Source organism: Protopterus annectens, chromosome 17.part0 (genome assembly GCF_019279795.1).
Source record: "Protopterus annectens isolate FY-2018-M chromosome 17.part0, PAN1.0, whole genome shotgun sequence".
Classification (NCBI taxonomy): domain Eukaryota; kingdom Metazoa; phylum Chordata; order Ceratodontiformes; family Protopteridae; genus Protopterus; species Protopterus annectens.
In genome coordinates, this window is record NC_056751.1 from 684,311,688 (window position 1) to 684,331,188 (window position 19,501).

The following is a 19,501-nucleotide window of genomic DNA, read 5'->3' on the forward strand; positions in this document are numbered from 1 at the left end:
GGTACAAGTTTTATTTGTTAGGCAGAAGCCATCTTCACAAGTAATTAGGCATGTTATTAAAATCTAAGGAAATCAGATTCATAGATTCATAGATGCAAAGATAGTTACTAGCTAACCACCTGGGGGTCCTTTCTGAGCTTAGCCTTGTTTTCTGAAAGAATAATGATGTCCTGTATCCAAACAGGACATTGATGGCCAGGCATTTTTAAGCTACTTCTGTCCATAAGGGACATGGGTGCCAGGTCCGATGTAAATTTCCTATTTCCCAAATACTGGTCTAGGTTGTGCTTAAACTGGGTAATAGACAAACTTGGCTTCACATGGATGGGAAGCCTGTTCCTTAAAAGGAGCAGTCTCTGGAACATATATCTGTCTCTCCAGCATGTGCTGTTTAAGTCACAGACAAAATTCAGGTCCCTAGACCTTGTATTTCTGGCATTCTTTGACTTACAAATATGCAGGAGATTCAAAAGAGTGAGGTTTGTGGATGCCTTGTAAGCTAAGCATAGATCACTCCTCAGCAATCTACAGGAGACAGAGTAGAGGCAAAGGGCTTTGAGGCACTCTGCATAAGGCAGGTTTGTTACTCCTCGTTTTCTTTTTGTAAGAAATGTCTGAGGTTGCTCTAGTTGCTGCATATGCCTGGCCATGTCCTTCCTTATAAGTTGTGCAACATAAAAGGATTACCTCATCATTGTAGCCACATGGTGGTCGAAGGTAAGGCTGCTGACTACATGCGTACTCAGATCCCTGACCACTGAGTCAACTCTTGGGGGCTCTGTGTGTGTACCCAGATCCATGACCACTACAACAATGACAACAGGTTCATACCTACTAGGCATACAGTTCTTGAGACCTTTAAGGAGCCTAGCCCAAATTTCCAATTGCTCCAAAATACTGTGTGATTAAGTGACTTGTTCAACGTCACACAGTAAGTAAACAAAGGTGGAAATATTCAAAGCCTGCACCCTTGCTACAAGCAGCTCATTAATAAGCTAGAGTTTTAGTCCTCTGCACCCACTGCCACAGTACTATAGGTATATTGAGCAGCACTCATTCTTTGATGATAATCTTTAAATTGCTTTAAAAGTGTTTTCAAACTGCAACCATCAAGAAAGTTAATAAAAAACTTGGGACTCCTCTACAGGAATAAACAGTTTATGACTAAGCATACCAAAGCAACCATTGCAAGAACTCATCTTCTATCCTCCCTCCTCTACACCTCTCCCATCTTAACCAATCTCCACCAAACTGATCTAAATAAAATGGAATCTTGCTACAACAAGATTGCCAAGTTTGCTAGTGAAGCCTCATACAGGTCACATCACTGGTCTATCCCTTAAGCAGCTCAAATGGCTTGAGTTGCCCCTTATACTTCTATTCAATCAACTCTGTATAACACGCAAGCTCTACTACCTTCCTGAGATAACCCCAGCACTTCAGCATCTAATCCAACCCCACATTCCCACTAGAACCTTAAGATCTAGCAACCAGAACCTCATAATTGTCATCCAACATAGAAACGATGCTGTTAAATCCCTCTTTGCCAGCATCATTGCCAAAACCTGGAACTCACTACCAAGCCAAATAACCTCTACCACCTCCTTTAGTCTTTTAAAAAAACTCCTGAAAACCCACTATCTAAGTAACTGGCTATGCTCATGCCATTCACCAGGCTAATCCATACCAAATGTAGGATGTTTCAAGGTACAGCTAAGTATAAACAGTTTTTCTCTGAATGCTTATGAACCTGTTATTTACCTGACAAAACTTAAAACTGTAAAAAAATAAATAAATAAAAAATACACAGACAAATGCTGTAAGAATTAACTGTAAGAACTGTTAATCTCTAACATAATGTGTATCGATGCTATATGTACACTCTATTTTTTCTCTTTTGTACTGTATTATATTATTGTATTGTGGAGCTTTTCTACCCGGGTATCCGCTGAAAATGGACCTATGTCCAGTCTGACTTTCCCGGTAAACAAATGTAAAATAAAAAATAAATAAATAAAAATAAAAAATGTTTCTTGGTTAGCTGGCTGAAGGCACTGTGATTACGAAGAAAGTAACTAACTCCACATAGATGAAGATTACAGAATATGAAAACCACTTTGCTGAAACAGAAATTCTCTGAAAATATATAAAAAGACAGACAAACTTATTTATTCAGAGGGCATCTTCTGATGGGTGAAACCCTGTAAAACTAAAGATAAGCTTACGTTTAACCCAAAACTTAATTCTAAAAACCCTAACTTGAAATGTAACAACAGCCCCAAACATAATCCTTAATCCAACCCAAAACTCTACTGTAAAATAATTGTCATGCAAGAGTCCCGAAACTGGCATTTAACCTGGAAACATTTATTTTTAAGCGATATTTATAACATTGAATTCAATAAAGAATTTAGCAAAAGTGTTTTCAAACTGCAACTGAATAATTACAGTACTACCCCAATAAACTCCTACACTTCTAATGTTTCTGAATGCTTTTTTGAGATTCTTTAAAATGTTGAAGCAAAGCTATCCTACAAGAGAAACCGTAACAGTAAAGAGCTAGCTACAAAAGCACAGAATCATAAACTATTGTTTTCATGCAGTAGGATGTGTTATGGTTTTAAATAACTTATTACGTTGCTCATCCATTTTACTGCCACTGACTAGTTTATTCCTGAGTGATAGTGTACTGTTCGTACATATTGCAAAAGTTTTGCAAACATTTTTCAGTAGATTATTTAACCTTCAGTCTGTTGCAATGACTATGTTTTCCATAATGATAGAACATTTCTGCAACTCTGTACGTGTATTGCCACAAGCAAAATGTTATTACAATGGCAAACAGTGAGAAATGCAACACCTGAGTATAAGGGACATCTTGTATAGCTATCATAGTGACATATGCTGTGACTACTCATCTGTTAGCAATTTAATTTGTGCATCTATTTTAAAACAACTGCCCTGTATTTTTCTTGGTAAGCACATTAAAATGTAACCTTGATGCCCACACCCATAACCTCCTACTTCAGATTTACTCAAGCTTTAATTACGTAGCCATTCATGAATCCTGTTACAAGCCGGGCCAATGCATGTCATGTAGGGAAATTAAAAGTGAGACAAGCTGATTTACAAGTCAAACTCACCACTACAACTTATTTTATTCTACACACTTCACCAGCATTATTCTACACATTTCACCAGCACTATCAGCTAAGTATCACTCCCACACACATGTACATGTGTGTACATCCCTGTGAAAACACACACACACACACACACACACACACACACACACACACACACACACACACACACACACACACATAAGCAAGTACTCTTACAGGAGTGCACACACAGACACAAACTAGAAACATGCTAAGGGTCACTTATCCACAAGAAATGGTCTGAAAATAATCTTTGCTTCTGATTAGGAGTAAAGCATTTCTGCTCTTATCTTTGAAAGACTGGGTTACTCCACAGTATGTTTGCTACTATGGCTCTTTACTATTTATGTGCAGACACACAGACATACTAGAAAGATATTACGGGTCAATTTACCCACAAGAAATGGTCTGAAAATAATCTTTGCTTCTGATGAGGAGTAAACTATTTATGATATTTTCTTTGAAAGACTGTTATTCCACAGCATGTTTGTTACTATGGCTCTTTACTATTTACTGTTTAAACCTTGGATCTAGATGATTGTCACTGTTGAAGTGACACCCCAACCCCATTTGCAAAAATGGGGAAATGGAGTTGTGAATGGATGGATGGATGGATGGATGGATGGATGGACTGATGGATTGGAAGCTGTTCATACAGCAGGTGACACCTTTACTCCCTAATTAATTTATCACATGCTCTTCTTGACTGCATATAACTGTTATGACTGGTAGAGGTAGTGCCATTGTTGAGTAATGATTTGATTGGCTGTGGTCTGTTAACCTGCCATAGGGTTGTGGCTAGATGTGCACTACAAGAAGGTAGTACTTTCAAACACAAGCGCATTAAATGACGCAGTATTACAATTGCAAACAGAAATGCAACACCTGTGTAAAATGGACAGCTTGTGTAGCTATCATAGTGAATTTACTTTTAATAAGGAGCTTTTCGTCCTGGGCCTCCACTGAAAATGGGTACTTACCTTTTTGGATTTTCTAGTTATGCAAAAGTAAATAAGTACATAATAAATAAATCTGTCACTATGTGACCCCAAGGTGACCTTCTACCACCTTTTTCACCTCCATAAATGCCTTTGGACTCGCTGTTCGTTTTCCATTTTGTTAACAGAGTCGTACTGGCAGGAACTTCACTGTGCATATCTGTGCATACCTGTCAGGGAATGTAGCCTCAGTAGTTATTTAGCTTGACTTTTGGATATAAGTCTCTACAAGCTCTTTAATAAATATTTATTATTCAGGACAGGGGCAGGAAAAAATGGCGTAGCTTTTTGGTCAAATAATGTGAAGCCGGTCTGGCAGTAAAAGGTTCAGCCTTAAGTAAATGTAGCAAATGTATAATGAGTCATAACTGAGAGTTAAAAAGGTGCTAAGAAGAAATTTACATTTATTGCTGCAATATAGTCAGTGCGCTCTGGCTGTCCAAGCCAGATACACAAACTCCCTGTCTCACTTGCAAAAGAGTGCAAATGCACAGACAAAAAGGAACATAAGCAACCCTTGCAGTGAACTGATGTACTTTCTGCTGGTATTTTTGTATGTTCCTTGAAAAGAAATATCTTACATTTCAGGACATTAATTATAGGTTCATAAGAAATTACAAGGCTAGCTGCCCTTTCAGGCCATTTTAAGCCTAGTCAGTTTTATTTTTTTTGTGCTCAAATTAACGGATCCCATTTAGTTAGAAATTGGCTTTGCCCATCCCATGGGTAATAATTATACATTACCCCTAATGAAAATAACTTGGATCACACTATAGATAATTTGAGGGGACCCATGCACAGGATAAATCATTTAGGAGCTGCCTCTCCATTATAGCACAGTGGGCAGTCCTGGGGTAAATTTCTGTTCGCCATCCATAAATCTAAGTTGCAATCGAATACGGATGGGGATAAACTTTGTTTTATCTGTATGAGGAGTTTGTTCCAGATCAGCAGTTTCTTGGTGAGATATACCTGTCCCTGCAAACTGTTCTGCTGATGTTGCAGAAGAGGTTTAGATCCCTAGACCAGGTATTTCTCATGTCATTTGACCTGCTAATGTGCAGTAAATCTATCAGTATTGGGTTGGAGGATGCCTTGCATACCAGACACAGGTCACTTCTTAGTAGTCTGTAGGACACCGTGTATAGTGACAGAGCTTTGAGTCAGTCCATATAGGGCATGTTGTTTAGACCTTATATCCTTTTAGTAAGGTATCTCTGTGGGCATTCCATTTGTTGCATGTGTCTGAACAGATACGGGTCAAAGGTGGCATTATAGTCAATGACTGGCCTAATGAGGGCTGAGTAAAGGGGACAATGACATGCCTAGATCTAGACACAATCTCTTTGTTTATAAGCTTACAACAATAGACATGTGTTGGTCAAACATTAGGTCATTGCCCACATAGGTTCCCAATTCATGTACAACTGGGTCAATCTGGGATGTATTGTCAATGTGGTAGTTCCCTGGGGAAGATGATTTCCCAAAGGACACAATAATGCATTTTTGGCATTCAGTTTCAGTCCATGATTTTGGCACTAGTTATTTATTTGGGGTAAACCGTCCTGCAAGATGGCTAAGTGACTACTCCTAGGTTATAGTCATCTACAAACTTAGTCAGCCAGAGCACTTTGGTACTGGATTTTATTTTAGAAAACTAGGTGCCAAACAGGAGAGGTCCCAACACAGAGCCCTGGGGGACTCTACTGGTGACAGATCTCTTAGTTGAAATAACTTCTATTTTGCTTTCATGCATCTTATACGTGAGACAGCTGGCATTCCAGTGGGTGGAATAAGGGTTTATTCCCAATTTATTTAGCTTTTCTACTAGGTCTGACTGGAGAATTGTTTCAAAAGCTTTGGCCAGGTTGAGGTATGTACCATTTTGCCTTCATCCATTGCTTTGGTGACCTTTTCAAAAATTTCCACCAGGATGACTAAGCATGGCTTACCCTTGATTAATCCAAACTGAGACTGGTCCAGTGTTTGGAAGTTCCCTATGTCCTGCTTCATTAATTCTATGATAAGTCTTTCCATGGCTTCATATATGATTTTGATCAGATTTATGGGTCTGTAATTGTCTGGGTCTGTGAAAGATCCTCCATTATGCAGGGCAATGACTGTAGTTGCTCTCCATTCACTTTGTACCAAACCTGTATGAATGCTGAGATTGAAGAGTGTTGTTGGAGGTGTGGCTAAATAATGCTTCACAAGCACGCTTTTCAAGATACATCCAGGGATATTGCCAGGACACATCAATGCAGTAGTTTTTGCTTTTGACAGCACTTTCAGGACTTGGTCTTGTGTGATAACTGGAGGCAAGAGAGTTTCAGGTATATCTTAATTATCATTTATCTATTCTGTTTGTTGATCAGGAATGTTCATCTGGAAAGATTTCATTTTAATTGATTCTGGAGAAAATAAAAGCTTCAACATATAGAAAAGCACATAATGCAGCATAAACTGTTCTCAGAATGAAAGCCGTATAACTACAGAAACAATACAAACATCTAAGTTGACTGAGCCAACAGGAGTCATTATCTAATAACTAATAGAATATTTATGCATTTATTGAAAATTACTTATCAACAAGTAATAATGGTAAATATGGAAAGGAGCCGAAACAAAAGTATAGAGTAGATGATTTTAAATTCAGTTAGAAAACAGAACATAGACTGAAAACAGTATCATACAGAAGTACATTTCCAGCCACTTGTAAAATCTTCCTTTAATCTATGTTTAAATGCAGGAGTTTTTGAAATGGATCTTAATGTGAAAAGATTATTCCAGTCTTTACCTATATATTACTGGCAGGAGGCATCCCCGGATCTGCAAAAGGTTTTGGGGACATTCACTAGACAAACACTTGAAAGACCAACCTCCCCATTAGGACTTGGGTGTGGTGCACTTTGCCACAAACTCATCTCCTCCTCCTCATCAGGACTCGGGAGTGGTACACTTTGCCACAAACTCATCTTGCTCAGAGAGCATTTATTAAGAATAAGCCCCTTTTGCCAAATAAAGTGCAACCTTTGAGGTAGTTTATATATGTAAAGCAGTGGAGGTGGTGCAAAGCACCAACGCAAGGAGTTATGGCAGGAGCAGTCCACATTAACCAAATACTTAATTTCACTCTTTGTTGCCAAATTCACCTCAGTGAGCATTATTTCAACAAGATCATTTTATGATGTTTGTCCTGATTCCTAAGGCTACTGCTGGATTAAAATGTTTGCCAAGGCTGGACATTTAGCTTCGTAAGGTAGCCTATAACCAGCTTTAGCTGTATAAAAGGCAGCTTCTGATCAAATTCCAGCCATTTTGTGATATCCAGGTGGTATAGAGGGATAAAGCCCGATGACCCAGGCAACCCAAGTCCGAGTAGACACTCCGGTAACTAATGGCCTGGCATGGGAAGATGGGCAGTGTCTATCCTTGGATGGCTTGCAGTGGCTCCTGGCTGGCTCTTTGTCTCTGCTGCTCTGATGTAGTACAATGGATGTTGTCTATAGCACCAAAAATCATCGGTCAGAAAGGGCAGATACTGTGGCTACCCAAGCCAGATACACTAACTCCCTGTCTCACATGCAAATGAGTACAAATGCACAGACATACAGTAACATAAGCAGCCCCTGCAGTGATGCAGGTGTGCACATTATTTCCAGGGGGTAGGGTTATGACTACTACAAAAGTGCTATCATGGCAGGGATGCCTATTAAAGCAAAAAGCACTTCTGATGCCTGCCTTAATGATACCCCCTGCACAAGATCACCCCTGGTGGATCTGCAAAGACAGTGGTACCCACCACCAGAGAGACAAGGCAGTGTGCAACTGAGGAGGAGAAAAGATAAAAATATATATTCCAGTCATTTTAAATTCCATTGATGAATTCTTCCATGATAACTAGCTGGAAACCTAAGCATTTTATTATGCCTCTACTTCGAGTTGGATTTATGGGTTATTCACTGTTTTTTTTTCCATTGGTACTCATTGTGTTAAAATATAAAAGAATACTGAACACCTGATCCCCTGAAATGTATACAATAAAATCAACATTTGTTTTAGAGGAATACTAACTCCAAGATCACACAACATTGGGTGAGGAAGAAACTCCCCTCACCTAGTGCTCTGCATTTTCAGTGATAGGTTCATAGGTTCATAGATTAGTACTAGGCTAACTACCCTTGTGGGCCATTTCAAGCCTAGCCAATTACCCCATGTGAGAATCAAACCCTGCACCTTGTGTTTGCAAGGTAAACACCTTAACCATTATGCCATCCTCTCACCCCAAATATATATACCTTCAATCTGTAATGCTCTTTCCAGTTGTGAGAATCAAACCTTGCACCTTGTGATAGAAAGGCATACACACTAACCACTGTACCATTTACCCTTTCATGTAATTCTTTAAAGCATTCAAAATGTGAATAAGTTAAGATTTCAATAAATCACATAATAATAAAAATATGTATCCTATTTAAGCTTATGTTCAGTAAAAAATTAAAGGAAATAAGTATACAGTTGTAGTAGATTGTCCCTAAGTAGAAAGAATGTTATCACCCTGTAAAGATAACCGTGCATTGGATTTGTTTTAGAAAGAAAATCATTCATATCAATATTGAGCATATTTTCAATCATTACGACAAACAGTTCAGTGGACTAATATTACAAGCAGAAGTAACAGTGGAACCAAGTTATTAAACTTTTGATTTTTTCAGGGAGGTGGTATAAAGTATTTTGTTTGATGAGGAATTTGCTGTTAAATTCTCTACTGTATAACATTTTCTGGAAAAGAGCCTGGAATGGCGTACTTCCTCATTTAACAGCACTGTCAGTATAATTATCAGACTGATCTTTGGTCAGAGAGTTTATGTGGAGTTTAAATGCTCTCATCATCTCTGCATGGGTTTCCTCTGGATATTCCATTTTCCCTCTCACCTACCAAAACATGCTGGTTGATTGGCTGTTATAATATGCCCATAAATACTCCATTAATCCTTGCCCCTGTGGTTAAGTCAAGGCTGAAAATGGTCCTTGATGACCCGCTCCTGTAGTTGGTTAAAATGAATACATAAAAATGAATTAAAATTTAAGCTGGCATATAATTAACTAGACTACCTAGATTTCCATAAGATCTATGCATGGTCATTGATTGCATACTGTTCAATAGTCCACACAAAATCCTGGAAGGAAGGATGTTTTCATATTACTGGGGTTAATTTTGATTTATTAACCACTGACACAGACAGCCTACTGGCTGATTAAGAAAACTTGTATGGGGTGACCTCATGGTGCAGACCGATAAAGTGCAACCCAAATGACTATTATTTTACTAGCAGCACAGATGCTGGAGGGGCCACATGTGGGTTTAGGAGCTTGCAGCCTTGACAGCTCACACGTCCTGAGTGGAAAGAGGCAGTATAGTCTCACTGCAATACAGCAATGTTATCAGCATGGTGAGCTCCGTACTGTAAAGTAGGTATAGCACATGTCCTTACCAATACAGCACTAATACGATGCCCATGGGGTTACCAAAGGAAAGGAGAGGTTTAGGGCACAGCTCCCTACAGCAATATGATACTGAACCAGTGTCCTCAATCTCCTCACCTGCCACAAATGTAGGTGGGTCTGAGCCTAGTGGAGGTAAGGCTAGGTCCAGTATACCCAATGACGAGGCAAGGCTGGGCCCAGTATACCCAATGAACAATAAGAGATGCTGGTGGCTGCTGATGGTCAGCTGCTGGGGGGATGTTTGTATAGTCCCATTATAATGCTTTAATTAATGTGACTGAACAAAATCAACATTGTGCCTTCGCTCATAAAACCATCAGAAAATGTGACCCTAGCTGAATAACATGAGAACCACAGACACACATAAGGCAGCCAAACTAACCATGTCTAATTGTGTCTAATTTCCTAAGAAACTACAGAAAAAAACAGAAGTATTAGAACTGCATTTATAGACACAGAGCTACTGAAAGCAAAAGCAAATCTGAGTCTGTTCTAGAATCAAATAAACTGTAACAAAGTATTTGTGTATATCATACAGATTAAAATGAAGGTCCAAGAAAAAACAGAAGGACGCCAGAATGATGAAATCTTTTGGCTATAAGCTGAAGAAAGTGCTTAATCTGTGAATTAAAGGATTTTACTGGTTTTTGACCCCTGGCGTCCTTCTATTTTTTTCTTGGACCTTCGTTTTGGTCTTAGTTTGTGTGGACTGGTTCTTGGTCATGCTGTGTATATCATACAGATGTTAGGGCTTTGAAGGTCAGATATTACTTGAAGTTAAATGTCCATACCTAATAATTTAGGGTCAGAGGTTTAGAAGTAATTTTCTCACCAATTATTATTGAGGGGGTACTTTTAGAAATATGCAATCATCATCTTCTTTCGGCTGTTCCCATTAGGGGTCACCACTGTGGATCATCTGTTTCCATTTCTTCCTGTCCTCTGCATCTTGCTCTGTCACACCAATCACCTGCATGTCCTCTCTCACCACATCCATAAACCTTATCTTAGGTCTTCCTCTTTTCCTGTTACCTGGAAGCTTCACCCTTAGCATCTTTTTCCCAATATACTCAGCATCCCTCCTCAGCATATGTCGAAACCAATGTAATCTTGCCTCTCTGGCTTTGTCTCCAACTTCCAACCTGGGCTGACCCTCTAATGTACTTATTCCTAATCCTGTCCACCCAGTGCAAATCTTAACATCTTTAACTCTGCCAAATCCAGCTCTAACTCCTGCCTTTTTGTCAATGCCACTGTCTCCAACCCATATAACCTAGCTGGTCTCACTACCCTCATGTATACTTTCCCTTTCACTCTTACTGGTACTCATCTGTCACACATCACTCCTGACACTGTTCTCCACCCACTCCATCCTGCCTGTACTCTCTTCTTCACCTCTCTTTCACACTCACCATTACTCTGAACTATTGATCCCAAGTATTTAAACTCATCCACCATCCCCACCTCTACTCCTTGCATCCTCACCATTCCTCTGTCCTCCCCCTCATTCACACAAATATATTCTGTCTTAGTCCTGCTGACCTTCATTCCTCTTATCTCTAGTACATATCTCCATCTCTCCAGGGTCTCCTCCACCTGTTCCCTACTCTCACTACAGATCACAATGTCATCTGCAAACATCATAGTCCACAGGGACTCCTGTCTAATCTCGTCTGTCAACCTGTCCATCACCATTGCAAATAAGAAAGGACTCAGAGCTGATCCTTGATGTAATCCCACCTCCACCTTAAACGCATCCATCACTCCCACCGCAGACCTCACCGCAGTCACACTACCCTCGTACATATCCTGTACTACTCTTACATAGTTCTCTGACATTCCCGACTTCATCATAAAATACCACAACTCCTCTCTAGTCACCTTGTCATATTCTTTCTCTAAGTCGACAAAAACACAATGCAACTCCTTCTGACCTTCTCTGTACTTCTTCATCAACACTCTCAGAGCAAACATCGCATCTGTAGTGCTCTTTCCCGGCAGGAAACCATACTGTTGATCACTAATCATCATGTCCCCTTCTTAACCTAGCTTCCACTACTCTTTCCCATAACTTCATGCTGTGACTGATCAGTTTAATTCCTCTGTAGGTACTACAGCTCTGCACATCACCCTTATTCTTAAAAATCGGTACCAAAACACGTTTTCTCCATTCCTCAGGCATCCTCTCACTTTTCAAGATTTCATTAAACAATCTGGTTAAAAACTACACTGCTATTTCACCTAAACACCTCCATGCTTCCACAGGTATGTCATCTGGACCAACAGCCTTTCCATTCTTCATCCTCTTCATAGCTATCCTTACTTATCGCTTGTAAGTATGTTTCTCTCATTACCCTTTATCACCTTTACTTGCTGAACATATTTTCTAGCTCGGTCCCTCTGTGTAGCCAATTGATACAGGTCCTTTTCTCCCTCCTTAGTGTCCAGCCTTTCATACAACTCTTCATATGCCTTATCCTTAGCCTTTGCCATCTCTCTCTTTGCCATGCCATCCTTATACTCCTGTCTACTTTCTTCATCTCTCTGACAATCCCACTTCTTCTTTGCCAACCTCTTTCTCTGTATAATCTCCTGTACTTCCTCATTCCACCACCATGTCTCCTTGTCATCCTTCCTCTGTCCAGATGTCATACCAAGCACCTTTCTAGCCGTCTCCCTTACTAGCTTTGCTGTAGTTACCCAGCTATTTGGTAACTCTTCACTGCCACCCAGTGCCTGTCTTAACTCTTCCCTGAACTCCTCCTCACAATTACCCTTTTTTAATTTCCACCATTTGATCCTTGGTGCTGCCTCACAATCCTCCTCCTCTTCTTTAGAAATATGCGATATTTCTGATAAATATTCTATGTAATTATATTATTATTCTCCCTCAAGTAGTCATCGCTTTAAGTGCACTTTTGTAATAATTATAAAATATATCTGCTGTGAGAGCATGAAGATAAACTGTCTTGTTCAGTGTAATTCACAAACATAAAACTGCATGTAGTGATTTTACCATATGTGCTAATCCACACATTTGCATTTTGCATCTTATTCTGCATTGCTGTTTTAGTAAAGGGTAATGTTTGAGATAGAAGCAAGTCACAAACAGTTTAAGTATCATCTGGTACATTGTCAAAAGTCATATTATCAAAAAGGAGAACATCTTGTTAAAAATGCTTACTATTTCTGTAATTGCGTTCTTTTGTGCAGGAAAAGAAAGGAATCTTATCACTTACTTGTAGTATAATTCCAATTTCCATTAAGCTGTTTGCTATGAAGCACTCACACATGGTTTACCTAGGATGTGTTTAATTTTCTGAGATACATGAAAATGCAATTTACCTAAGCTGGCATTATTCATGTTTCAGAATATTTTATCATTTTACAAGTAATTGTTGTGACATCCCTCCTCTGGGCCAGTGATCAAGAAGTCTCAATCCTCACCACTAACTCCAGTGGGGAATGTTCACTGAGAGGCTTGGGTGCACACACCTGGTGCAGCACCATGTGGATACAGGACCTCAAAGACATATCAAGTGGGCCCCTTACATGGTGCCTGAGTAAGTCAGACAGACTCCGAGGGAGGAGATATAGGAAATGTTGGAACTGGGAGTAATCCAGGAGTCCAGCAGTCCCTGGGCCTCCCCAGTGGTGCTGGTACCAAAGAAAAATGGCAGCACCAGGTTCTGTGTGCACTACAAAAAACTAAATAGTCACACAGATTCAGATGCTTACCCCATGCATTGGACAGATGAAGCCTTAAAGCAGGTAGGTAGGGCTAAGTATCTGACCACTATTGATCTGACCAATGGCTATTGGCAGGTGCCCTTGACTCCCACTGCTAGACAGAAGTCAGCCTTTGTGACTACTTTTGGATTATACAAGTTCATGAAGATGCTCTTTGGGATGAAAAATGACCCAGCAACCTTCCAGAGGCTGGTAGATCATATACTAGTAGGAACAGGAGATTATGCCCTTGCTTACCTAGATAATATTGCCATTCCTGACAGGAGCACCATCAGCACTCTGTTTCTGGACCTGACAAGAGGCACTCATCCACTTTCATCTTGCCTTGCTTTAGTAAGTAACTAGGGAACAGTAATTCCTCAGTCAGTTAGAAAAATATAGTGAGATTAGCTAAATGTAGTTTTTTTTCTGTATCTGTCTGAATGTTTCCATTTGTGTTGTTTCCTATATTTCCTGTGATTGAAACTCTGATGTTCATGATTTATTATTATTATTATTATTATTATTCATTATTAAATATATCTAAACCTTTCATTGTGGCTGTTTTTTTTGAAAATATTTAACCTTTGAGGGTACTTGCATTTATTTAGTGGCACTGTGGCTCTACATTGCTGAAAGTCTTGCTGCTTGGTGAAAAGCTACCATTTGTGTAAGTATTAATTTTAATAAGTGAAATTGGGTACCCTGGTAAGATCTTTCAAGTAGCTGGCTTTGAGTGTTCTGATGGCAGCAGATCTACCTTATAGTCTCGGTGGAAGTGGCAGAACAGGTAAGCTATGCCAGCCCTTCCTAGGTGTGTGTGTGTGTGTGTGTGTGTGTGTGTGTGTGTGTGTGTGTGTGTGTGTGTGTGTGTGTGTGTGTGTGTGTGTGTGTGTGTGTGTGTGTGTGTGTGTGTGTGTGTGTGTGTGTGTGTGTGTGTGTGTGTGTGTGTGTGAAAAAATCTCAAAGACAGTGTGTGACAGCTACTTTCAACAGGGAGACTGAGAGCACTGATTTCATACAGAGGGTGGTGGAGGACTTGGCTTAGAACACCCAGATAGCCACTTGGCTCTATAGTGGTAAGTTGGGAGTCTTATCTGGGACCTGAAAAGAAAGCCTAGCCCCAGGAATGGAGTGTGCATTCCCTGTGTACTCTTAAGTGAAATTGTTATTGGTGCAGAGAGCTGCATCTGAAAATACTGTGTGTGTCTAAATTTTCTCAAAGTGAACGTTTTCCACCAGTGTCAGTGGTGAGGCTTGAGGCTCCTTGATCACTGGCCCAGAGGAGGGATTTCACAATTGTTTTGTGGGTATATATTTATAAGTTAATATACCTTTTGACAAGTTTGTGAAACAGTCAGACTTTGTATTTTAAAGTCCATTTTAAAAGGCATACATCATATCTTACCTGCCAGCTGCTTTCTTTGTGAAAAATGTTTTTTTTCATACCAAGATTAAACTGAGGTGCCTTTATCTGAGCATGCCCCAAACTGTTTGTGCTATTTATCCTGTATGTTAATTTCATCACATTTACCTCTAAGTGCCTTAGGCACCTATGTCATATTGTTGCCCATTCTCTCCTCGTTTCTAAGTAAAAATATTTCAGTGGTCTTAGCTTTTCCTCACTTCACATTTTGACATTCCTCACCATCATCATAGTCATCTTCTGGTGGAGCCTGGCCTAGACCGTAATCTCCCTCAGAGCCAAAGCTAGGTCATCAGATGGTCTGTAACTATCACCAAACTGGCACATTCTTCAATTCAAAATTGAGGAGTAAAGAATAAATAAATAAAATACATAAATACATACATACATACATATATAAATAAATAAAAATATTTTCATACATAAAGACCAAAAAAATAAAGCAAAAAAAAATCTAAATATTGCTTCTTGTACCTGACCCTATGAAACTGAAGCAGGTTGCTTGCTACTAATGCAAAAAGGCTTGCTGCAGTTAAATCACCAAGCAGTTTGAAGCTTCAGCTGTGGCCACAAATGCAGTATCAGCATTCGTTTATGAAACTGGTACTACACTTCATCACTACTGGCATTTGCTAAATGCACTCCCTCACAGCTTGCACCCCAGAAAGCTATTCCCTTTGTCTCACCCTAGTTAAGGCTCTGATCTCCCTTCCCATTTAAGGTGTATTCCAGCTGTTGCCTAACCATTTCCTAATACAAACAAATGACTGCCATGCCTATCTCTTGAGTAATCAGTTGCATATTCTGCCCCTGAACTGTTATTCCTTATGAGCAGTATCATATACTTGGCTGAACTAAGATAAAGATGTCACCATGAAGAATATGGCTCCAGTCGCCTTAGGGCCCTTTAAAGCTTGTTCGTCTACCCGCCACAACTCCTTCAACCTCGATGTTCTGCACTACCACTACTTTGCTAACTCTGATGTCATGTGATGCTACAACTAAACGGAACTTGGTGTCATGCACTGCAACCACTCCCCTAACCCTGATGTCCTGCATATTTTCCACTCCCCCTGTCTTGGGATGATGCATAGCCACCACTCCCCTAACCTTGGAGTCATGCATAGCCACCACTCCCCTAATGTTGATGTAGTTCCTAGCCATTTCTCCACTAATTCTGATCCCACTGACCTTGGGGTCATGCACAGACAACACTCCCCTAACCTTGGTGACATACATAGACACCAGTCCCCTAACCTTTATGTCATGTACTGCTGCCATTACTCTAATCCTGGTGCCATGCAGAGTCACCACTCCCATAACCCTGGTGTCATGCGCATCCTCCACTCCCCTAGCACTGGTTCCATACAATGCCGCCACTCCCCCTAAACCTAATATCATGCATCATGCACAGACACCCCAGTTAAAAGAAGAACTCAGAAGGGCTGCCAAGAGGGGATGGGCTGCTCCCAAGGGAAGAGGGTAGACCACTGCACAGGACTAGCAAGCCGGCCCACTCCCGTTTATCCAACTCTAAATAAGGACTAAAGGGCTGATTTATTCATGGGCATGAATGAATGGACTGCAGGGTTCTTGTCTAGCCCCAGAAAGCATGGCTGTCATCTCCCCAGAACAAGTGGGATGACTGCATGCAGGTAGGCAAGCCAGAAGATAAGATCCTGCACAGAACTGAGTGTGGCACAGCTGAGCTCATCACACCCAGATGACTCAAACTAAACTCTGTGTTGTGGGAAAATTGCTTCTTATCCACAAGATGAGGCAAGGTAGTTTTAGGATACATTTTTGGGTATTGGGTACATTGTGGTTCTGAAGGTCAAGGCTTCACAAACATGTGTTGTGGAGTAGAGGGATAAAGCCATATCTGTAGTCCAGGTGACTCAGATTCAAATAGCAGTTTGGGTGTCTGAGGTGGTGGCAGGGAGGGATGAGTGTTCCCAATCCAGGGGTGTGAGTGTTCATCTAGGTGCTCCCGGCAGTGAGGCATGGTCCAGACAGGTCAGTAGTCCTCAGATCTAACACAAAAATGCAGAGCAGGGGACTCCAAAGGGGTAGAACATAAGTGAAAAACAATCCCTGGTGTAAACAGTCAGTGACACAGCTCCCAGAATGATGTTAGGTTGTGTGGTACCCATGACCTTAGAACAGAGATAGTCTATGGACAGTTGGAGAGGTAAGTAGACCCAACAATAAATGGGGGCACAAGAGTATCTGGAAAGAATAAAGCAGAAGTGAGCAGAAAAACAAAACTTCACACACACAATCCTCTTTTAAAAAATTACTTTTGACTTTGTCTAGAGATATTTCAGGTGGGATGCAGCAGCAACCGACAAGTATTTTTTGTGTATGGTGATGTAATCTAATATCCAGGTGCAGAGCAAGTGAGTAGCAATTTATGAGTTTTATGAGTCATAGCTGAAATGTGTTCCTGTTCATATGTAATTTGATGGCATCCTGTACTTTCTATATAAGCAACCCCAACATTATGCTTCCGGAAACATTTTACACATTATCCTACCATCCCAACAATATTTCCAGTATGGACTTCCACATGCTCCTTTGCAAACTCCTTTTCTAATATAAGACTGCCCTAAATTCGGATGCGTAACACATGGACTTGCTTTTGTATGATTGCAGCTTTTTTCCTACGTCCTGCATGGAAAATTGGTTGTGATCTTTGGACAACTCAATCAACATAACTTAGCTAAATAATAAATATATTTTCAGCAGGTCTCTTCTGTCCCATCATGGACTAAATGCCTTTTCTTTTTGTATAGACATACAGACTGAATTTATAAGCCATACTATATAAATTTGCTGGTCTTTTAAAGTGCAACACATCTTAGTTGCTGCAATACAGAAACAGCAAGAAGATGGCCTTAGAGATTACAAGAGTTACTAAAAGTATACAGCAGATTATAAAAATCATTATAAAGTCCAGTAAAAATTATGCAAAAGAAATGCATTACTGCAGACTATATTAGGGCAGGATGTGCTGTGAGATTATGTGTGATATCACCTTACAGGTAGTCCTATTAGCAGAAGTGGAACACAGTGTGCTTCATCTGCATAATTATACTGATTAGCTGACCATGAAGTTCTTGTTTTGTAAATCATCTCATCAGACATTTTTCATGAAGTACATCTCCATGCATTAATTGTTAATTCTGGTAAACAATCTCTTTTTTATTAAAATATAAGGTTTCCGTAGATGAAGAAGAGAAACGTTACATGTTTACATAATATATTCATTTGGCATTACATGTTTGGATGGAGTAAAGAAAGTTTCTGATTATTTTTTTTCAGTATGAGATATACAGTTAATTAATGATTGTGCTCTTCGGCAATTCAGTCTGATTCAGACTGATTTGCTTAGAATATGCATCTGACTGCAAAAATATAACACTGATAAAAATGTATTACTGTATGTGTGTTTGTAAGAAGGAGACAGCCAATGTAATCTGCCCTTTTAAGTGAATTCAGCATTCTATTTCTGTTCCATCCCTCTAGTCCCCTTTTTCTACATCTCATGCTCATTTCAGTGCTGTACAGAATTCCTTTTCTACTAGTCATTCTGGTGATGTATTCAGTAGTTCTGCAACCCTTTCTGTGTTGAAATACTTCTCCAGATACAGGGTAGCTGGTCTCTATAATCATCTGTCGATGGTCCTCCCACCCTTATTCCTATTCATTGTGACCCCTTCATACCCCAAACGTTTATTGTTGACACAGATTCCATGTTCACCCCCCCTGTCTCATCTGGTCTCTACTAAGAACAGCTTCATCACCTCTAATTCCATAGCTTCACAGGTTCACAGGTAGTTACTAGGTCCAACAACCCTAGCATGCTGTCTGGTTAAGTCACATGTTTGGACTCACGTAGTAAGCAAAGAGAGGCTGCGAGAATCAAACTTTGGACTGTAGGAAGCAGCTCATAGATTCAGTCTTCTGTACTAACTGACAGCTATATATCATAATTTTCCCATCATTCCATGCCACCTTCTGGTGACCTTCCTATAGGCTTCTTTTAACAGACTGATGCCCATTTCCCTGTATGGCATCCAGAAATGTATACAGTACTCAAGATGTGGTCTGACAAACACCTGATGCAGCAGAAGGATTATTATTCACTTCTGAAGTCTCGCGCCTCAAAAATAAACCACATAATTTTCCTCCCTGGTGCCACAGCCCTCTGTCTCTGCTTCTGGTGGTCAATTCAGTTGTGATAAGCACGCCAGATCTTTTACTAATTTTTGCCATCAGATCAACTTCATGTCAACTGAGTTGTTGTCACCCAAGTGGTATATTCTGCATTTGTTTGCACTGAACCTCAGCTGCCATCTTCCGCCCTCTATGCTGGCATTTCATGTTCTTCTTGCTTGAGACTACCCACCCCAAATCTTCTATCTCTCTTCCTATCTTTGTACTGTCAGGTAAGAGCCTGATCCCATTCTCTTCTGTCTCAGATATGTGTGCAATCAATACATGGAGTAGCGTTTGCAGGATCATCCTTGTTAGTACTTAATTAATCTCTTCCATTATTTCCCACATCTCTCTTACCACAACCCTTAGTTTCCTACCATTCAACCATGTTGCAGTCCATTTCCTTAACCTTAGTTTTAACGTCATCCCCTATAGTTTTCCTTACAGTCACTTGT